The 23442-nt window shown below is 45.5% G+C and overlaps 2 pseudogenes; both read left to right on the top strand.

Moving 5' to 3' along the window:
- Nucleotides 1-36: 36 nt before the first annotated feature.
- On the top strand, nucleotides 37-2894 carry LOC139000905 (THO complex subunit 4 pseudogene; annotated as a pseudogene).
- A 53-nt stretch (nucleotides 2895-2947) lies between these two features.
- The window catches only part of LOC139000904 (THO complex subunit 4 pseudogene), a 32603-nt pseudogene continuing 12108 nt past the window's right edge, over nucleotides 2948-23442 (top strand).

Here is a 23442-nt window from a genome sequence, read left to right as displayed (position 1 = left end):
GCACGGGCTCGATCCGAGGCTGATTCGGGGCCCGCCATGGCCGACAAAATCCACATGTCACTGGACGACATCATTCAGCTGGAGCGGAGCCAGCGGGAAGGCCATGGCCGGGGCCGCGGCCGCGGCGGGGGCGGGGGCGGGGACCGAGGCCGGGACCGAGGCAGGGCCGGCTCCCAGGGAGGACCCGGCCACGGCCACTGCCGCGGCGGGGGCAGGGACCTCGGCCGGGACCGAGGCAGGGCCGGCTCCCAGGGAGGCCTCCGCGGTGGCGGAGCGCAGGCCACCGCTGCCCCCGACAGCTGGGGCGGCGGGCCGTTCCGGAACAGGACGGCCCTCGGCCGAGGCAGGAACCGGCCGGCGCCCTACAGCAGGCCGAGACAGCTTCCCGACGAGTGGCACCACGACCGCTTCCGCAGGGCCTTCGGCAGGGGCGCCGTCCTGATGACCGGGGGGAAGCTGCTGCTGTCCAACCTGGACTTCGGAGTGTCCGATGCGGATATCCAGCAGCTGTTTGCGGAGTTTGGGCCTCTGAAGCAGGCCGCTGTCCATTACGACCGCTCTGGCCGCAGCCTGGGAACAGCCCACGTGCACTTTGAGCGCAAGGCAGACGCCCTGGAAGCCAGGAAGCAGTACAACGGTGTCCCTTTGGATGGCCGTCCCCTCCACATCCAGATCCTCACCTCGAAGATAGTCACGCAGCCCAGGCCGGTACCGAGTGTCAACAGAGGCTGGGTGACTACAAACCGAGATTCTGGAGGCTTCGGCGGCAACGGCGGCGGCGGCGGCGGCGGCGGCGGCGGCGGCGGCGGCACTCAGGGCCGCTCCGGCGGAGGCAACCTGCGTACAGGCAGGCGCACTGGCCGCCATTCAAAGCGACAGATCTCAGCGGACGAGTTGGACGCCCAGCTGGACGCTTACATCTCGATGAGGGGCCCCAAGCAGTTGGACGCCAAGCAGGACGCTTACAGCGCGATGAGGGGCACCCAGCAGTTGGACGCCCAAAAGGGCGCTTACAACTCGATGAGGGACACCAAAAGGATGGGCGCCCACCTGGGCGCTTACCATGCCATGAGGGACACCAAAAAGTTGCACGCCCAGAAGGACGCTTACAGCTCCATGAGGGACACCGAGGAGTTGGACTCCCAGCTGGACGCTGACAGCGCGATGAAGGACGCCGAGGACTTGGACGCCCTGCTGGACGATGACGATGCGATGATGGACACCAGCTAAAGCACCAGCAAGTCAGTGTGCGCGAGGATGGCCGGGGACCCGGGGCCAATGATGGAGATGTTTCTTCTGTTTGGAAATAGGATTTAAAACTCCTGGAAAGATTTTTCGTTAACTTGTACTTTATTCCATAACTCTGAAAAAGACCTGTTTTGTGCCGAGTCATTTTCGGGATTCATATTACCGGTTGCTGTTTTCACCGTGACCATAATCACCCGAAAAGGTGTGGGATAAAAAAAAAAAAAAAAAACAAACAAACAAACAAAATAACTCGTTCCCTCCGATAAAACAACAACAACAAAATACCCTCCTCAGAAAAAAAAGGTTGATCCCGCCTTTCCAATTTCTGAGGCTTTGGCAAGCCCAGGTGGCCAGGCCTGGACTTGGTCTCTGGGAGGGGGCCTGACCATCCATCCACAGAGTGAGCGGGGTGGGGCGAGGGTTGGGGATGGGGGTAAGGGTCGGGGGGGGCGGGGTTCGGGGGGGGGTGGGCGTGGGCGGGGTGTCGATCAGATGGACAGCCCAGGAAGTCATCTTTGGCTGTGGATTACAGAATTTGGGTGGACTGGGGCAGGGGCCGAAGAGCCCGCCCCGCCCTCTGCTGGCCGAGAAGCGTCAATGCAAGCCCCCCTCCTGCAAACGCCTGTGGGGAAAGCACAGACAGGTGACTGGACTTCCCCATTTCAGGCTAGACCCGAGGGGGCAAGGACGTGCAGGGGGCGTTGTCTTTGAGAAGGCAGGGGCTGAAGGGTGTTCATGGATGGCGACGGACCGTTCAAAGCAAGGAGTGTCCGTGCGTGACTGCGGATGTACACGCAACGACGCGCGCGCGCGCGCTCACACAAACTCCCACACCCACACCCACACCCACACACCTATCCCTCCCATCTCCAACCCTCCCCGCTCCAGCGTCCCCCTGCCACACGCACACACTGAAACACACACACACACACACACACACACACACACACACACACACACACACGGGAGCACAAGGTCCCGCTAACAAGATATCTGCCGAGTGAGGCACGCCTAGGAGATTTTCCGTGGCTTTGTTTCCTTTTGGCCCGTCCTGGGCCCACGGGAGCCTGTCTAAGTATGTATTGTCCCCTCTTCCACCGAGAAAAAACGGCGATGCCGTCCCGCAAGGCGTGGAGACAGAGCCCTGCAGGCCTCCTTGGGCACCTGCCCTGTCTCCCAGGTCCTCCCCCAAGCCCCGGGAATCGCTTGGGCGGGCCAGTGGCGCCCTCTCCTGGTCCTGCAGCGCCAATGCAAGCCTCCTCCCCTCAACTTGAGGCCCAACCGGTGACGTCGGTCCTGGGGGCGGCTGATTGGTCGAGCGGGCAGCTGATTTGGCTCCTCCCACCAGCTCTGGGGCTATAAAAGAACGCAGGGCCTTCTTTGCAGAGCTTCTCAGCCCCAGGCTTGTGGTCGTGGTCGTCGTCCTCGTTCTCCAAGGGAGCTTTCAGGAGAGAGGTCTCGCCAAGACCCGGTCGGTCCCGGGACATAGAAGCCGCGAGAGCACCTGGCTAGAGCCTGGCTGGGCTGCTGATCCACTGAACGCTGTCTCGGTGTCATTACTTCTTCACCGACTCGTCCACACCCTTGGGAACCCCTGGGCCTGGACCCCAACATCTGGGACCGCCCCGGCGCCGCGCGAGAAGTGAAGGACCCGCGTGCCTCCGCACGGGCTCGATCCGAGGCTGATTCGGGGCCCGCCATGGCCGACAAAATCCACATGTCACTGGACGACATCATTCAGCTGGAGTGGAGCCAGCGGGAAGGCCATGGCCGGGGCCGCGGCCGCGGCGGGGGCGGGGGCGGGGACCGAGGCCGGGACCGAGGCAGGGCCGGCTCCCAGGGAGGACCCGGCCACGGCCACTGCCGCGGCGGGGGCAGGGACCTCGGCCGGGACCGAGGCAGGGCCGGCTCCCAGGGAGGCCTCCGCGGTGGCGGAGCGCAGGCCACCGCTGCCCCCGACAGCTGGGGCGGCGGGCCGTTCCGGAACAGGACGGCCCTCGGCCGAGGCAGGAACCGGCCGGCGCCCTACAGCAGGCCGAGACAGCTTCCCGACGAGTGGCACCACGACCGCTTCCGCAGGGCCTTCGGCAGGGGCGCCGTCCTGATGACCGGGGGGAAGCTGCTGCTGTCCAACCTGGACTTCGGAGTGTCCGATGCGGATATCCAGCAGCTGTTTGCGGAGTTTGGGCCTCTGAAGCAGGCCGCTGTCCATTACGACCGCTCTGGCCGCAGCCTGGGAACAGCCCACGTGCACTTTGAGCGCAAGGCAGACGCCCTGGAAGCCAGGAAGCAGTACAACGGCGTCCCTTTGGATGGCCGTCCCCTCCACATCCAGATCCTCACCTCGAAGATAGTCACGCAGCCCAGGCCGGTACCGAGTGTCAACAGAGGCTGGGTGACTACAAACCGAGGATCTGGAGGCTTCGGCGGCAACGGCGGCGGCGGCGGCGGCGGCGGCGGCGGCGGCGGCGGCGGCGGCACTCAGGGCCGCTCCGGCGGAGGCAACCTGCGTACAGGCAGGCGCACTGGCCGCCATTCAAAGCGACAGATCTCAGCGGACGAGTTGGACGCCCAGCTGGACGCTTACATCTCGATGAGGGGCCCCAAGCAGTTGGACGCCAAGCAGGACGCTTACAGCGCGATGAGGGGCACCCAGCAGTTGGACGCCCAAAAGGGCGCTTACAACTCGATGAGGGACACCAAAAGGATGGGCGCCCACCTGGGCGCTTACCATGCCATGAGGGACAGAAACCATCTAGGCAGGGTTGAGCTTCACTTCCCAACAAACCCTGGGGCTTCCTATCGCGAGTGGCATGAGGAGAACCTCGCAGCTCTCTCTTCTCGAGTGGAGGGTCCCTGCAGAGGCGTGACAGCTCCCAGCATGCTTTCAAGTGCGCGGGCCATCCTGGGATATGTAGTCTGGCTGGGACCAGATCGCCCCCTCAAATGAATGGGGTTGGGGCTGATAATGAACTACATCTCCTCTGGCTGGGAGCATTGGTGGCGGCGCTGGTGAAGAACAGTGCTCTGGGAAGGGAGGAAGTTTTGTGCCAAAGCGGAGGTAGTGGTCTAGGCGGGCGCTTCCTCTGCGTGCGCGCTCCCCTTCCCTGCGCTGGCCATGTGCCTGCTCTTTGCGGTGGGCCTGGTGTTCGCTGGCTGCTGCAGTAACGTGATCTTCCTGGAGCTCCTTGTCAGGTGAGTGCCCCCCTCGGTTCCCGGGGCTGCACCGAGAAAGCCGGAGGGGCGTCCGCATGCGTCACCCCCACACGCCGCGGGGTCGGCTCTGCGCGCCTGGAACCCTGAGAGTCCACTCCTTCATCCTGCGCTCCGCCCGCTGTCCCATCAAATAGTTTCACAGCGTCGCTCGCAGAAACACTCGGGGTTGTTGGCATCACCCCCTTTTCACACACCGGGGGATTGAATCCGGGGGGATTTCTCACGTGACTTGCCTCAGGTTGGCAGGAACTTGTGGCAGACTCCAAGGTTCCTCTAGCTCTCTTCTCGGGTAATAATGCCATGGTTGGCTAAAGCAAAGCTTTTCGACTTATAATGCAGTCTGGTTTTGCACACACTGCAAAGAATGTGTCATGTGTATTAAAGTGCCTCCAAAGCATTTGATTGCTACCCTTACAGATCAGATGGCCATGAGGTCTTTGCTCAAACATTACCTCTCAGTGATGTAGGTGAATCAGTTCTCATTTATGTATATAGTCCATCTGATTGACCTAAGTGAGTATTTCCAGCTTTAAGATATTAGTCTTTAAATTGGGAGGCATGTATTTTTGAGACCTAACTTTCTAAATTAAGATTGGGGGAGTGGATAAAAACAGCTGTGGTACATTTATACAGTGGAATGCTACTTGGCTGTAAAAAAGAAGGAAATCTGACCTTTTGCAACAGCATTGATGGACCTGGGGAGTATCATGCTGAGTCAAATGAGCCAGTCAGAGAAAGACAAATACCATATGATCTCAGGTATATGTGGAATATAATCAACACAATCATTTGACAAACAAAATAGAAAGAAGCATAGGTACATAACAGATTGACAGCTATCAGAGGGGAGGAGAGTTGAGGACTGGGTGAAAAAAGGTGAATCGATTAAGAATATATATATATATATAGACACATAGAAAGGAACAACAGTATGGTGATAGCCAGGTGGAAAGGAGGAGTTGGGAGGTAGAAGTGGGCAAAGAAGAGGTAAGTGGGAACAGAAATATACTTGATTTTGGGTGGTGAGCGCTGGATGCAGGTGATGTTTTTATTGAGTTGTACACATGAAACCTGTATGGTTTTATTAACCAGTGTCACCCCAATAAATTCACTTAAAATAGAAAAAAAGAATGGGGGTGCCAAATGGAAGCTTCTAGTGGTGAGCAGGAGGTACTACACACAGATGTCAAATTTTAATGTTGCACACCTGATACTTATGCAATGTTAAAAGGAAGGAAGGAAGGAAGGAAGGAAGGAAGGAAGGAAGGAAGGAAGGAAGGAGGGAAGGAAGGAAGGAAGGAAGGAAGGAAGGAAGGAAGGAAGGAAGGAAGGAAAGAAGGAAGGGAGGAAGTGAGGAAGGAGAAAAGAAAAGAGAAGAAAAGAAAAGAATGGCTTCACCAAAGGGAAACTAGGATGGCATGCAAATAATGTTGAGTAATAATGTACAACATTCAATAGGTGCAAACTGTTACAGAGAAAGCACCAGGTGTCCTGAAAAAGGCTCAGGACTGAAAAATCTCGAAATTATGAACTTCATTCTTGGCTCTGTCATACCCAGATTGGGTGACCTTTTCAAACCATTTCGCTTCTCTGGACCTCCTTCTCCTGCTGTAAAATGCTATTTATGGCGCTATCTACCATCATGTTTCTGAGTCTACACATTATCTCCATTGACCCTCAGGACAATCTGTGTCCAGTATAGGTCAAGAATTATAATGTCTGTTTTACTGAAAATGGAACAGTTCCCAAGAAGTTAGATCGTCTTTTACTTCTTGTAAGTGGCAGAGACAAAACTGGAATCCAGGGTATCTAAACTCCTAGTCCAGCGGTTGTCAACCTGTGGGTTGCAAACAATGAAAATACATCCTGCATATCAGATATTTACATTACGGTTCATAACAGTAGCAAAATTACTTAAGTAGCAACGAAAATAATTTTATGGTTAGGGATCACCACAACATGAGGAACTGTATTAAAGGGTCATGGCATTAGGAAGGTTGAGAACCTCTTAATTTTGAACTTGAGCAGCTTATAGGTTTTGGTCACCCAGTTTCTCATGTGGTGCTCACTAAAAATGTATTTCATTTTCTTGATACCATTGATTAAGTCATTCTGAATCAACCAGTTTATTTAAGGTAAACTCTGTGTGGGGTTAATTTTTGCAGTTACTGAGCTTGAAATTTTGTTATGCAGACAATGTTGATAAAGATCTGTCATTTGTCACTCTTTTCTTTTTAAAAGATAAAGTATTTTAAAAAAAGAATAGCTTATTGACTTTTAGAGAGAGAGGAAGAGAGAGAGGAACATCGATATGAAAGTGCAACATCGATGAGCTGCCTCCTGCACGCCCCCCACCGGGGGTCCAGCCCAAATTCTGGGTATGGGCCTTGACCTCGAATCTGACCGGCAGCTTTGTGGTGCACAGGAGGAGGCCCAACGAACTGAGCCATACTGGCCAGAGCCATTTGTCTTTCTTGAGAGTAGGTGGCGAGGGATATAGCAATGTATCCTGCTGTAAGCTGGTACATTTCAAAGGAAGATTACTTTGGAAATCATTTTTTTTTAATGATTTCTGTTCTTTTCTCTTTTTTTAAAATTTATCTTTATAGTTGAAAGTATTACATATGTCCCCCTTTTTTTCACATTGACCCCTGGCCCAGGCCTTCACTGCACTATTGTCTGTGTCCATGGTTTATGCAGATATGCATAGAAGTTCTTTGGTTAATCTCTTCCTACCCTCCATCCCCTCTAACACCCTGCCTTCCCTCTGAGATTTGTCAATTTGTTCCATGCTTCTATGCCTCTGGATCTGTTTTGTTCATCAGTTTATTTTGTTCATTACATTCCACATATGAGTGAGATCATGTGATACTTGTCTTTCTCTGACTGGCTTATTTGGCTTAGTATAATACTCTCCAGGTCCCTCCATACTATACCAAACGGTAAGAAATCTTTCTTTTTTACTGCTGCATAGTATTCCATGATGTAAATGTACCACAGCTTTTTTTATCCACTCATCTAATTTGGGCTGTTTCCTGATCTTCGCTATTGTAAATTGTACTGCTCTGACCATAGGGATACATACATTCTTTCTGATTGGTGTTTCAGGTTTCTTGGGATATATTCCTAGAAGTGGGATCACTGGGTCAAATGGCAGTTCCATTTTTAATTTTTTGAGGAAACTCCATACTGTTTTCCACAGTAGCTACACCAGTCTGCATTCCCACCAGCAGTGTCCTAGGGTTCCCCTTTCTCCAAATTTTCACCAGCACTTGTCCATTGTTGATTTCTTAATGATAGCTATTCTGACAGGTGTGAGGTGCTACCTCATTGTTGTTTTAATTTGCATCTCTCTGTTGATTAGCGACTGAGCATTTTTTCATGTGTCTCTTAGCCAGCTTTATGTCCTCTTTGGAAAAGTGTGTATTTAGGTCTTTGCCCATTTTTTAATTGGATTATTTGTAAGCAATCTATGAATTTAATGCAATTCCTTTAAAATACCAATGGCATATTTCACTGATCTAGAACAAATATTCCAAAATTTATATGGAACCAAAAAAGACCATGAATAGCTGCAGCAATCTTGAGAAAGAAGGACAAAGTGCTAGGGATCACAATACCAGATATCAAGTTATACTACAAAGCCACTGTGCCTCAAAATAGCCTGTTCCTGGCACAAGAATGGGCATATAGATTAATGGAACAGAACAGAGAACCCAGAAATTGACCCAAGCCATTATGATCAATTAATATTTGACAAATGAGGCAAGAACATATAATGGAGTAAAGACAGTTTCTTCAATAAGTGGTGTTGGAAAAATTGGACAAATACATGCAAAAAAATGAAACTAGGCCAAGTTACACCATACACAAGAATGAAGTCAAAATGGATAAAAGACTTAAATGTAAGTCATGAAACCATAAAAATTCTGCAAGAAACCATAGGCAGCAAAATATTAGATACCTCTTGTAACATGTTTGCTGATAGATCTCCTAAGCGAAACAAAGGAGAAAATAAACAAATGGGACTACATCAATTAAAAAGCTTCTGCACAGCAAAAGAAATCACCAACAAATGAAAAGCGAGCTCACTGCATGGGAGAACATGTTTGCTACACATATATATGGTAAGGGGTTAATTTTCAAAATATTTAAAGGACTCATACAACTTAACTAATGGAAATTGATTTTAAAATATAAAAATGTGATAAAATCAGGCCAGCCAAATAAAGGTCAGAGAAGAATAGTGTCACATTTGTGTTGAATATGCCATTAAATTAAATCTTCTGAAAGGTTGTGTGAACTCAGTTACACTAGCAGCTGAAGATCTTCTTTACTAGTTATGAGCACTCGGCTAAATTACTTGATCTGCCTGGTCTGTTTGCTCAACAGTAAAAGTGGGATGGGGAGGTGATGGCTCCACCTGCCTCAAGTGGATTTGAAGGATATTCACGTGCAAAGCCTGAAGCACATTCAGGCTTCCCCTCCCCTCAAATAACTTTTATTTCAGTGCAGGTCTGCCTTGTTTTATGGGTTTGTTCCTGAGAAGTTGTGGATAAATCTAACTTTATGGAATGTTTTCATGCATTATGGAAGCTTCTATTTAGAATACTTTGAATAATGTGTAAATAAATCGTCACTCATTTATCCCTTTTGTAAATCGAGATTGTTGCATACAGCAGTGGGCTTTCGTAAGGAGAGGGGTACATTTATGACTTTAATGAATGGTACATCTGATGAATAGCAGCTTTTTTCCTGATTTGCTTGGGCAACTCATGACTTCTCATGTTACAATAAAATAAGAGCTGGTTGGACTGGATGGTCTTTAAAGTTCTTTCTAGTTTTAGCCTTCTCACAATTTGTGACTCCGTCTTGGGACATCACAGCTCATAAATCTGTACAGAGCAGGAACTGTGCTTTTTATATGGCTTCCTTGGAACCCTTGGGTGCCGTAATAAATTCAAAGTAGAAACATGGAAATGCTAAAGTGAATTGCAGGGAGAAGCAAACATTTTAAATCATTTTTCCCAAATTGGAAAAACAAATGTAGGTTTTTTCTTTCTGATGTTCATGCCTATATTGAGGATCTAAAATAAAATACAGGCCACAATGCAGTGTAAAGAGAAGATGTGAATGACTGAGGGGATATGCAGCAGCTAACTGAGTAGGCAAGGTATTGTGTGTTTTACATGAGGAAAACACTCTGAAACATTTTCTTTCCCCCATTTTATTCCAATCAAGTGCCTGGTATTGAATCAAATAGAAAAGTTTCCTAAATCTAGACTATGAGATAACAAAAGGCATAAAATATATGCCCAATTCTTTTTGTGGACGAAAGGGGCCACATGCTGCCCTGACAAGCTCAGGAGAGGCCTGCATGACAATTTTTCAGACTCAGAGACCTAAAGTAACCACAGAGAATGGTCTGAAATTAAACCTTAACTAAAAGCAGTTATGGTGAGCAGTTACGTTCTAAGCCGATATCTTCACAGATAAGGTCAACCTTTACCGTAACTGAGCCTATCTGCCTTTTTGCATCTATGATAACATACCCTTGAAATGTCTGGGTAACTTGTGATTTCCCTGTATCTGAAGCCCCTAGGGCACAGCCAGGTGTGCTGGGCCCAGGACAGATACAGCAAATTCTTTCATTTATCATGTTAATTGTTCCTGCACCCACTTAAGTATGTGTCCATTTTACTTTTTATCCTACCACATAGGTTCCCCCGCTTCACTTAATCCCACCTCCTTAAATCTGTCACTAATGAATTTCATGTATAAGTATGCATGTAACCCTGCCATTCTCTGGAGCACTATCTCAATTCGTTGAGGTTCTGCTTCCGGGCATATGTCGACAGTTTGGCTCAAATGAACTCACAAAAATTCTTTACAGGTTTCAATGTTTTTTTACGTTAACATTTCTCTTCAAAGTTGCCTTTTTTAAAAAATAAAAATTTGCCCTGGCCCACATGGCTCGGTTGTTTGGAGCATCATTCCATCATGCACTGAATGGTCATGGGTTTGATTCCTGGTTAGATACATACCTAGGTTGTGGTTTCGATCCCCAGTAAGGGTGCATACGAGAGGCAACCAATCCATGTTCCTCTCTCATGTGTATGTCTCTCTCTAAAATCAATAAAAGCATATCCTCTGGTGAGGATTTAAAAAAAAACTTTATATAAAAAGTTAGAATGAAATAAAATAAATTTGGATTCTTGCAAAAGAGAATTCAAAGTCAAAGAAACTGCTTGCAATTATGACTATAATTCCCAAAAATTAATTTCAACAAAACAAGTGATTTAGGGAAAAGGCTCTTAAGTTTTTACTCTGAAGTTTTAAAATGAATTAAGTTAAAGTAAATAATTCCATTGATATCTACACAACAGTGTGTTCCTAAAAAGCTCTGTAAGATCATTTTTAAAAAATGGAATCATGTAAGTGCAGTAGGGAAGTTTAACAATGCTATGGAAATAGAGCACAGAGATTAGAGTTGTCAGGGGGCTGATTGGATTTGTTGTTGGAGGTGTCCTAAATCCAGATCATGTTTGCTTAAAGCGAGGCATCCCCACATTCATTCAGGTGCTTGAGTGAAGGCCAGACACTGCCCAGAGATTAGGGGCACCTTCCTCTAGTCATCCCTCTGTGGCACTGGGTCCTTACTATCTCATACTCCCTCATCCTGTCATCTAGGGGGCAGGGATCAGGTCTCATTCACATGGGAGCTTCCTGGCAGCTAGCCCCTAACTTTTCCCACAATAAGTACTCCCTAATTGTTCTTTAGTTGAATCCTAGGCTTTTGGTAAAGAGAAATGGGAGGGAAAGCCAGGAAGCTTCTTGAGCCCTCGGGCTAAGTCTTGGGCTTGGCACTTTACGTATATTTTTTTCATTACATCCTCATGACAAGGTTAAAAACATGTCCCTTTTGATTTATAGGTGAGAAGAAAACGGTCAATATAAACACATTTTAAACGGTTACTATATTCAATTGAAGACCTTCTCATATGCAAGATGCAACATTTTGGTCATCGTAGAGTCCCAGTCTGCCTTTTTCCCTGCTTGGCAGGCACTGTGGGAAGTGCTTTTCAGGGACTGGCTTATTTGCTCTGCAGTAAAACTAATGAGATAGTAGGCACTCAGACTGTTCCCACTTGAAAGATAAGAAAACTAGATGTAGATAGGATAATCAATGTCCATGTCACTGGGTAAGTGACAGCTGCGTCTTGCATGTCACTGTGTATTTTTAGCCACTGGAGCGCAGTAATTCTCAACCCTGTGTCAGCACATAAAGATTGCCTGTGCATCTTACACACACCTTCACCCCTCCTGTCCTTTCCCTCAGACCTACCTTAGGGTTCTCAGCTCTGGCTGCACATGAGAATCAAGTGGGAAGCTTACAAAAGTACAGGACTTACCCCAGACCAATCCAGTCCAAACTGGGAGGGGAGGCTCCCAGTGCACATGGTTTTAAGGAGCAGCCTAAGTGTGAAGACTGTGCCAGGAACTATCTACAGCTCAGGTTCCTTCTCCCCTAACTCATAGTGAAGTTAGTGGCTTTAATTAGCTCCTTCAATGAGGTAAATGTCTTACATGATTATTTATGGATTCCTGCAGCCTTTAGCCCTGTCCCTTGAACGTAAGAGGTGCTAAAAGAAATCACCGAATTGAATATAAAGCTGTAGTTTTCATAGACAGTGGAGCCTAAAGAGTAGCAACAGCTCTGCCTTAGATGTCAGCATAGCTCCATACAAGAAAGGCTTGTGCTTGGAGCTATTTATTTTTATGCCTGATGGGTGTATTTTGGAATTTGTATGCTCAGCACTGCTATTCAATACTAAAACCACTAACAGAGGATGGAGTTGTTGTTGTTTTTTTAAATAGCATTGTATTAATATGTAGTAATATAATTACACCCCTCTACTCAGTACCTGTGGGTAAATGCCTTGGGTGAAGGTGAAGATGCAGGATACGAAGGCTGAATTTTGTAATGTGGGGATATGGGTAGTATGGGCAACCAGGAAGCTTCAGGAAAACAAAGGCAGCTAGCTGCTCACTTTGACCTGCCTCCAGTGGTTGAGCAGAGCCTCATGGAGGACAAGCTCAAGAATAACACACACGGTTTGAGTAACTCCTTTCAGCATGCCTCAGGAGGGATTCCAGAAGGAATTTTTCTCTTGTACATTTTTCCCTAAGTCACCATGAAAGATTCCGCATCCCTTCTAGATCACTGAAGAGCTTCGATTGAATTTCATGAACATTCTGTTATGGACCAATGTTCGCGAGAGTAAGACCACCATCTCCAATTAGGATTTATTGAAAAGCTGGCCAGCGGCTGCCACAGGCGTGTTCTCTCACGAAAGCACCGACCCTGGTTCCATGCCAGCCTTTTATTCCCAAAAGCGGTTGGCTAAACACACACAAAGTTACCTGGGGTATATTAATCAACACTGCCCCATTTCTCTAGCTACTAATACCAACTTGCCCCATTTCCCAGACTACCCTCGACCATAGTTGGTTCCATTTCCCCAGTAACTGCCAACATACCTGAGAGGGACATTCATAGGTTAAGAGATTTTACAAGGGGGGCTTAAGTGTAACAATTCACTGAGTGCCTAATCCTGCTGTATCGTAAATCAGCGAGCTAGACAAGACGTCTTAATGAGTCAATTAGTTAGGAGTCATCTTTATTGCGTGCAGGTTCAGAGCAGAATACTGCTGTCAACTTCTGAACCCCCAAACATAGAGGAAGTTCTCTCTATTTATATCTTTTGATCGCTTTGCAGATTTTACAAAGAGCTTTGTGTAGGTTATTTTTGCAGACAGTTTGTAACGTTGGATACATAATGAACAAACACTTGGCATGAGAATATGGGAATCATTGTCAGTATTCACCTATTACGTTAGACGGCTAGCTTGCAAGGTCAGACAGTTAAGTTTTTATCTTTTCCTATTATTCAAACTAAAACAACTCTTTTATAGAATAAGGGACTATCTAAAAATAACAGAGTTGACCTACAGAATAAGAGACTGTCTAAGAATAACAAGTAGTTCAAACAGCAGTTTTCTAAAGGAGGAATTACTATGCTTCAGTATATTTGTGTTAAAGGTTGTGGAGAATAGTAGACTATAGCAGTGTCCTCATTCTTTTCATTATTGCTTCTTACCACTCTCCCCACCCCCATCTAAAACCTCCTTTTAGACATTTTTTTCCTAGTCATCCCCCCAAGACACACTGTATATGGGTTTATGTACTGTACATATATCTGTACTTTATACTTACAAAATACAAAGCTTTCTCCCACCTGAAGAACCAGTTTTTGCCCCTATACAGGAGCGAAGGCAATGTCCCTGGATATGAGTCTTTGACTGACTGTAGTCTTGGAGATTGCTGGTCAGGAGGATACATAAATGTTTCTAGGAGACCTGAGCATGAGATGTATAGGCTGACTAGGATCCTAAATGAAGTCCTCTTGATTACATAAGTGAAGATCTCAAAAAGAACATCTGTCTGACCAACTTCCTATAGTTTACTAGGAAGGTTGTGTCATAGTTCCAGGAAGAGTGTATCAGAGTGGTCCTTCGTGATGGCCTGGAAGAGTGAAATAAGGCTTGACGTTCTTCTCTGTGAGGTATATTGCTAAATGTATGTGATCCATGGGACATGAAAACTGAGAGGACAGTAGGTAATAGAAATCTATCTCCCTGTTACTCTGAACTGTCAATATAACAGGTCATAGTGGCCTTTATCTCAGTCTTTTGTGTCTTTTTCTTTTTGTCCCTCACTATGCAGAAAGCATCCAGGATGTGGGAACATTGTGACATTTGCACCATTTTTATTTATTGCTATGGAAGGCTTCCTCTTTGAAGCCAATTTGTGGAGGAAGCAGCCAGCTATTCCAATAAGGTATGTACATTGAAGTCTCTTTTAGCCTTGTTTACCTTAAAATAACATCGCCTAAGAATTCAGAAACACCAGTCAGAAAGAATATATCCACCCCTATGTTCATAGCAGTGCAATTTGCACTAGCTAAGATTTGTAAACAGCCCCAATGCCCATCATCGAGATGAGCAGATAAAAAGGCTGTGATACCTTTACACACTGGAATGCTACACAGCTGTAAGATAAGAAAGAACTCACCATTTGCAACAGTGGGCATGAACCTGGAGAGTATTATGCTAATCTAAGTAAGCCAGTCAGAGAAAGATAAGTATCACATTATCTCACGCATTTGTGGAATCTAATGAACAAAATAAACCAATCAAGAGGCATAAAAACATGCAACAGTTTGACAAACTTCAGAGGGAAAGGGGGGGTTAGGGGTGGAAGGGGAAGATTCTCTGGGGAACTTATATGCATTTATGTATAACCCAAGAACACAGACAATAGGGTGGTAAAAGCCTGGGAGAGGTGGGTACTGGGTGGAGGGGGTCAATGGGGAAAAAACACATACAGGACATTTGTAATGCTTTCAACGATAAAGAGAAATTTTTTTAAAAATTAAGAGCTTTTCTGGTACTTATATAAAAGGAATATGAGATCCATTTATAAGATTTGTATCAAAGATATTAGTAGAGTTTATATTCATTTTCTGAATTTAATATGCCTATATTTAGAATAAAATTCCTGCAACAACACTTTAAATAACTGTGATGGAGACCACAGTATCTACACTAATAAAAGAGAAACATGGTAATTAGCATACGACTGCTACCTTTCCCATTGGCTAATCAGCATATCCTTATGCAAATTAACTGTCAGGCAAGATGGCGGCCAACAGCCATGCACTGAAGCGAGCAGGGACGTTTGCTTGCTCCAGTGACTGTGGACTCCAACGTTCCCTGCCTAACTTGCCGGCCTCTCAGCTGCAACTCTAAGCAACTATGTACTATGTTGCAAATAAGAAGCTAAACAAAACCCCAGAAACCAGCCAGACTGAAAGCCAGCCAGACATTTAAAACCTATATACATAGGTTTCAGGTGTGGGTCCTTTGTGACAAGATCTGTATATTGCCCATGTGCCCACCACTCAAAGCCAGATCTTCTCCTGTCACCTTATATTAGGCCCCCTTCTCCCCCCACCCCCTTCCCTCTGGCAACCATAACATTGCTGTTTGTGTACATGAATTTCAGTTTGATATTCCACATCTGAGTGGAATCATGTGGTTTTTAGCTTTTTCTGTCTGACTTATTTCACTTAGCACAGTGGTTCTCAACCTTCCTAATGCTGCGACCTTTTAATACAGTTCTTCATGTTGTGGTGACCCCCAACCATAAAATTATTTTTGTTGCTACTTCATAACTGTCATTTTGCTACTGTTATGAATCTTAATGTAAATATCTGATATGAAGCATGTATTTTCATTGTTACAAATTGAACATAATTAAAGCATAGTGATTAATCACAAAAGCAATATGTAATTATATATGTGTTTTCCGATGTTCTTAGGTGACCCCTGTGAAAGGGTCGTTCGACCCCCCAAAGGGGTTGCGACCCAGAGGTTGATAACAGCTGAATTAGTATATGTTCTCAAGGTCCATCCGTGGTGTTGCGAATGGAGCTATTTCATCTTTCTTTTTGCTGAGTAGATACCATTGTGTGGATGGACCACATCTTCTTGATCTAGTCCTCTGTCATGGACATTTGGTTGTTTCCGTGTCTTGGCCACTGTGAACAATGCTGCAGTGGACACAGGGGTGCATGTATCTTTGGGAATACATGATGCTGAGGTTTTCGGGTGTATACCCAGGAGAGGGATTGCTGGGCCGTATGGTAGCTCTATTCTTAATTTTTTGAGGAATCTCCAGGCTGCTTTCCACAGTGGCTGCACTGTCTACATTCCCACCAGCAGTGGATGAGAGTTCCCTTTTCTCCACAGCCTCCCCAACACTTGTTATTGCTTGTCTTGTTGATAATGGCCACTCTAACAGGTGTGAGGTGGCATCTCAATGCCTGTCCTTAATTGCAAGTGACGTTGAACATCCTTATTGTTCGTAGCTCTCCTTGGGAGACGTGTATTTTCAGGTCCTCTGCCCACCTTTTGATTGGGTTGTTTGCTGTTGAGTTTTATGAGTTCTTTATATATTTTGAAAATTAAACCTTTGTCGGAGCTACTGTTTGCAAATGTCATCTCCCATATGGTTTGCTGCCTCTGTGTTTTGCTGTCCGTTTCTGTTGCTGTGCAGAAGCGTTTGAGTTTGACACAGTCCCATTTGCTTATTTGTTACTTTACTTCCCTTGCCTTTGGGATCACATTAATAAAATGTCTTCTATGACCAAGGTCCATAAGTTTGGTGCCTGTATTTTCTTCTATGTAACTTATTGTTTCAGGTCTTATATTTAGGTCTTTGATCTATTTTAAATTGATTTTTGTACATGGGGACAAACTAATCCAGTTTCATTTGTTTGTATGTGGCTTTCTAGTGTTCTCAGCACCATTTATTGAAGAGATTATCTGTACTCCATTGGTTGTTTTTGGCTCTTTTGTTGAAAATCAGCATGTGGTTTTATAGCTGGACTCTGTTCTGTTCCATTGATCTGTGTGTCTGTTTCTCTGCCGATACCATGCTGTTTTGATGATCTTAGCTCTGTGGTATAATTCGAAGTCAGTTCTTTTTTCTCAGGATTGCTTTGGCTATTTGGGGTCTTGTGTGGTTCCATACAAATTTGATGATTTCTCCTTTTTCCTTAAAAAATGACAGTGGGATTTTGATGGGGAATGCATTGAATCTGTATATTGTTTTGGGTAATATAGCCATTTTATGTTAATTCTTCTAATCCACAAATATGGGATATTTTTCCATTTTGTTATATCTTCTTCAATCTCTTTTAATAATGCTTTATAATTTTCAGTACACAGTGGAGCCTTGACTTAGGAGTTTAATTCATTCCGTGACGAAGCTCGTAACTCAAATTACTCGTATGTCAAATCAAAAGTGATCAAGTGAAACAGATGATGCTGGGCTGATGTTGTGGCGTTCACTGTGACGTTCACTGCGACGTTCACTGCGCCAACTAGCGGTGGGGTATCTGAAGCTGGCTCAGAACCCGAATTTTAGGTCACAACTCAAAGCAAAAAATTGGCCGAGAGATGGCTGGTATCTAGAAAAACTCGTTAGTCCGGACACTCGTAAATCAAGGCCCTGCTGTATAGGTATTTCATGTTCTTTGTTAAGTTTATTCCTAGGTATTTTATTCTTTTGGTTGCATTGCAAAATGATTTTTTTTCATTTATTTTTCTGAAGCTTTGTTAGTTGTGCCATGCCAGCACGACCAAGGGTGATCCCGAGTGGTGGGGGTGAAAGGATTAAGGAAAGACAGACAAGAGAATAATAGCTGGGTCTCGGTGGGACGCTGCTTCCTGATGAGGAGACAGTGTCTGTGCCCACAAGCCTTGTCTTTATTTTATAGCAGATGCCACGAGGCAAAGTAGGGGCATGATCACGTTGTTAACAGCATTCTCGTGAGTTTCAACCTCACTCAACTACATGCGCCTGAACTCTATCACAAGGCACGTGGGGCTACTTGTTCGGACCATAGGTTCAAGCTTACAACCACAGCGGTTGGCTATGATTGTGCTGGGAGGGCCCTGCCCTCCAGCTGGGACTTGCACGTGGCAATGAGAAGACCCTGTCCTTTCATTAGTCCAAGCCTTGAACCTGGCCAAAACACCATAACCGTGCCCCACAGTTAGTAATGGGGGGACTTATACTCTATCTAATAGATAGAGAACCTGAATTAATCAGAAAAGTAATCATATTATTTTAAATCTTAGGACACATATGTTTATGTGAATAGGGGTTAAAGCTTTTCTTCAAGTTTCCTTTCCAAGGCCTGTTCGAAGCGATTGAGGAGGTGACTGAGCTGTGAATCCAGCAAGCAGAACTGATAAGCACGGCTAGGCGACCCACCAGGAATCAAAACATCATCTCATCAACATCATCTCATCACCTGATGACTAAGGACAATAGCTGACGTCTGCGGACCCCCGGGCCTGCACATAGCACCCTAGCCCTTCCCCCCATGTAGTCCTGTCCCCTGCACCTGCTGGAAGGCAGGATTTGATGCTTGTAAGCACCCTGTCTTCTTGGTTGGCTGGCCTCCTCAATAAACGTGTAATATGATTCAACCCTGCCTTCGTTATTGGACCCAGCCACAGGCAGCCTGAGCCCAACCGGGGGTTTCCAGTAACATTATTATACAGAAAGGCAATGGATTTTTGCACATTGATTTTGTATCCTGCAACTTGACTGTATTTGCTTATTGTTTCTAATAGATTTTTGGTAGAGTCTTTATGGTTTTCTACATACAGAATCATGTCATTCGCCAAAATGACAGTTTGACTTCTTCCTTCTCTATTTGGATCCTTTTACTTCTTTCTCTTGCCTCATTGCTCTGGCTAGGCCTTCGAGAACTATGTGGAATAAGAGTGGTGAGAGTGCACATTCTTATCTTGTTCCTGTTTGTAGAGGGAAAGCTTTCAGTTTTTCACCATTGAGAGTGGTACTAGCTGAGGATTTATCATATATGGCCATTATTATGCTGAGGTATTTTCTTTCTATTCCTATTGTACTGAGTGTTTTATTCATAAGTGGGTGTTGTATCTTGCCAAATGGTTTTTCTGCATCTATCCATAAGATCATATGATTTTTACCCTTTCTGTTGTTAATTTTGTGTAGTTCATTGACTGATTTGCCCCTGAAACGAACCCTACTTGATCGTAATGTACTGTTTTTTGGATGTACTGCTGTGTTTGATTTGCTGGTACTTTGTTTAGGGTTTTTGCATCTGTATTCATCACAGATAATGGTCCGTAGTTTTCTTTCTTTGCCAGGTTCTGGTATCAGGGTTATGTTGGCCTCATAGGAAGTGTCGCCTCTTCTTCAATTTTCTGGAAGAGTTGAGAAGCACAGGCTTTAAATCTTCCCTGAACGCTTGGTGGAATTCACTGGGGAAGCCATCTGATCCCGGACTTTGGTTTTTTGGGAGGTTTTTATGGTTGTTTCAATTTCCTCGCTGCTGATTGGTTAATTTAAATTTTCTAATTCTTCCTGACTTAGTTGAGCTCTTATCTCCCCCCTACCCTCCTTTCCTTCTGAGGTTTGGTGGTCTGTCCCCTGTCTCTGGATCTATTTTTGTTCGTCAGTTTATGTTGTTCATTATATTCCACAAATGAGTGAGATCATGTGATATTTATCTTTCTGTGACTGGTTTATTTCGCTTAGCATAATGCTCTTCATGTCCCTCCATGCTGTTGCAAATGCTAAAAGTTCCTTCTGTTTTATAGCAGCGTAGTATTCCATTGTGTAGATGTATCACAGTTTTCTAATCCACTCATCTGCTGATGGGCACTTAGGCTGTTTCCAAATCTTAGCTATGGTAAATTGTGCTGCTGTGAACATATGTCCTTTCTGATTGGTGCTTCTGATTTTTTGGGGATATATTTCTAGAAGTGGGATCACTGGGTCAAATGGGAGTTCCATTTTTAATTTTTTGAGGAAACTCCATACTGTTTTCCACAGTGGCTGTTCTAGTCTGCATTCCCAGCAGCAGTGCACAAGGGTTCCTTTTTCTCCACATCCTCACCAGCACTTGTCGTTTGTTGATTTATTGATGATGACCATTCTGACAGGTGTGAGATGGTATCTCATTGATGTTTTGATTTGCATCTCTGATGATTAGTGACTTTGAGCATTTTTCATATGTCTCTCGGCCTTCTGTATGTTCTCTTTCAAAAAGTGTCTATTTAGGTCCTTTGCCCATTTTTTTTATTGGATTGTTTATCTTCCGTTTTTTAAGTTGTATGAGTTCCTGGTAAATTTTGGCGACTAGGCCCTTATCGGATATAACATTGGCAAATATGTTCTCCCATGCAGTGGGCTTTCTTATTGTTTTGTTGATGGTTTCTTTTGCTGTGCAGAAGCTTTTTATTTTGATGTAGTCCCATTTGTTGATTTTCTTCTTAGTTTCCTTTGCCCTAGGAGTTGTATTGGTAAACATATGGCTATGACATATGTCTGAGATTTTGCTGCCTATTCTTCTAAGATTTTTATTGTTTCTCATCTTACATTTAAGTCCTTTAGCCATTTTGAGTTTGTTTTTGTGTATGGTGTAAATTAGTGGTCTAGTTTCATTTTTTTGCATGTATCTGTCCAGTTTTCCCAGCACCATTTATTGAAGAGACTGTCTTGATTGCATTGTATGTTCTTGATTTCATTGTAACATCTGTCACATATTAATTGAGCATAATAGCTTGGGTGTATTTCTGGGTTCTCTGTTCTGTTCCATTGGTCTATATGTCTGTTCTTGTGCCAGTACCAGACAGTTTGGAGAACTGTAGCTTGGTAATATAATTTGATATCTGGTATTGTGATCCCTTCAACTTTCTTCTTCTTTCTCAGGATTGCTGTGGCTATTCGAGGAATTTCTTTTTTATTCCATATGAATTTTTGGAGCATTTGTTCTAGGTCTGTGAAATATGCCATTGTTATTTTAATGGGGATTGCATTGAATCTATAAATTGCTTTGGGTAGTATAGATATTTTAATGATGTTGATTCTACCAGTCCATGAACATGGTATATTCTTCCATTTGTTTATGTCTTCCTCTCTCTCTTTTTTCAGTGTCCTGTAGTTTTCCGAGTACTGGTCTTTCACCTCCTTAGTTAAGTTTATTCCTAGGTATCTTAATTTTTTGGTGCAATGACAAATGGGATTGTGTTTTAATTTCTTTTTTTTTTTAGCTCATTATCGTTGTTTAAAAAATCTATAGATTTCTGCGTGTTAATTTTATATCCTGCTACATTGCTGAACTCATTTATTAAGTCTAGTACTTTTTTGATGGAGTCTTTCTATGGACAATATCATGTCATGTGAGAATAATGACTGTTTTAATTCTTCTTTTCCAATATACATGCCTTTTATTTCTTCTTCTTGTCTGACCACTATGGCTCAGTAGTTCACTCTTAATCTCAATTACATGCTTCATTTCCAGGATTTTTGATTGTTTCTTTTTTTAAAGTTTCAATGTCCAAGTTTTGTTCATTGATTTGTTTCTTAAGTGCGCTGAATTGCCTTTCTGCACTGAATTGCCTCTCAACGAGCTATGCACATTGCCCTCCTCATTTATATCCCATATTCCCAGGTGTCCCACCCTGCTCCCTGGATATTTTCCATTTTCTTTCTGGTCATCTTCGTTACTGCAGTTCTTCATGGTGTTTTTACCTCTGTGGTCTCCCAGTGCTGAACCGACTCAGCTTCCCTAAAAGTGCATCTGTGCCGCCTGGTTTGTTTTGCCCTTAATGGTGACCCCTGACCTCCATGGGGTACCACCCCAAGCACCCCTCTCGGGGACCAGTCACAGAGGAAAACAGGATTCTACCGCAGCAGCTCTTGGTTTACAGATCATATGCTCCTGAGCCGACTCCCAGGCAATGGGAGAGGAGTTTAGGGAGCTCAGGCAGCAGCCGGGCTCTGTGGTTCTGTTTCTTTGTCTGAGACCCACCGCCCAGACCCACAGTATGAGCTGCATGGGAGAACCCCGTGCTCTGCCAGGCGTCTGCCCACTCAGACACTGTCACTCTCTTGCTGCTTGCATCTCACCCTGCTGGGACGTCCCCCACCACCACCAACAAAGGAATTTCCTGCTGCTGTCAGTTTCCTCCCCTCTCCCAGCCGAGCCCCCCACTAGCTCCCCACAGGTCTGTGGGCCACCTGTGCTTTTCTCTGTTCTCGTCTCCCCTGGGAGCCCACCTTTAGACATTTCAGTGTGCAGGTCTCTCAGGCATGCCTCTGTGTTGAGCAGGGATTTCTTTATTGAATTATATATTTTTAACTTGTTGATATTTCAGGGGGAGGGAAAACATGCACCCTTCCACCCCCTTCCACCAAGGTCACTCCAAAAAGATGATATTAAAACAAACACACTCGCCCTAACCGGTTTGGCTCAGTGGATAGAGCATCAGCCTGGGGACTGGAGGGTACCCGGTTTGATTCCAGTCAATGGCATGTGCCTTGGTTGGGGGCATATCCCCAGTGGGGGGTGTGCAGGAGGCAGCTGATCTATGTTTCTCTCTCATTGATGTTTCTAACTCTCTGTCCCTCTCCCTTCTTCTCTATAAAAAAATAAATAAATATATTTAAATACACACACACACACAGACACAAACACACACACACACACACACAAACGCGCTTATTCACCCCACAGCAGATCCCATTCATTTATTTTTTGGTTCACTAAAATTTGTTACATTTACTAAACTGTCATGTTTGATTCCCAATTCTTGTTATGCAGCCTTCATCCTTCATTTCCAGAAATTTCTAGGGAACTGACAGGCCTAAGGCAGGTGCCCTGGCTGAGTTATAAATGATGAGGTCAGAGCTATACATGTTGCCCTCCTTAACTGTCCCAGATTTCTCCTTCGCTGGATAGAGCCCCGTGCATGACAATGCTGACACAGCCATGAGGTCAGCAGCACGCACATACTGAGAACACGGATCCGCAAGCGTCAGGGTGACTCCTTCAGGGAGCACAGGAAACCAGAGGACACCCGACCGCCTGTGGCTACAGAAGGCCATAGCGAGAACCAGCAACAGGCAGGGGGCATGCAGACAGGGCACAGGAGTCAGCTGTTGTTTTTGGTTCACAAAGACCTGACATTGGATTACCCGGGTTCCCTGTGGTCAGATTCCATTAGTCTCTTAACTCCTGAGCTTTGGCGTCAGCCTCCCATTGACAATTCCATAGATGGTCCAGGAAGAATCTGCCCAGAACATAAAGTGTCTGCCTGTGGGAGGTCACCAGGCTGAGGACAAGCAGTGAGAGACATGCCAGCCCCTCGAAGCAGAGATGCTGGGAGAGCCTTCCGGCCGCAGCGTGGTCACAGGTTGGGCGCAGGAGTGACCGCAGAGTGCAGGGAGCAGCTGGAGGGGAAGGCTGTCTTCACGCTTCACTGACGTGGAACATCACCGAGGTCTCCCCA

This window comes from Myotis yumanensis, unplaced genomic scaffold (genome assembly GCF_028538775.1).
Source record: "Myotis yumanensis isolate MYYU_CA2020_CCGP unplaced genomic scaffold, mMyoYum1.0.hap1 SCAF_41, whole genome shotgun sequence".
Taxonomy (NCBI): domain Eukaryota; kingdom Metazoa; phylum Chordata; class Mammalia; order Chiroptera; family Vespertilionidae; genus Myotis; species Myotis yumanensis.
The sequence above is the reverse complement of the archived record's forward strand: the minus strand, read 5'-3'. Positions and strand labels throughout refer to the sequence as shown.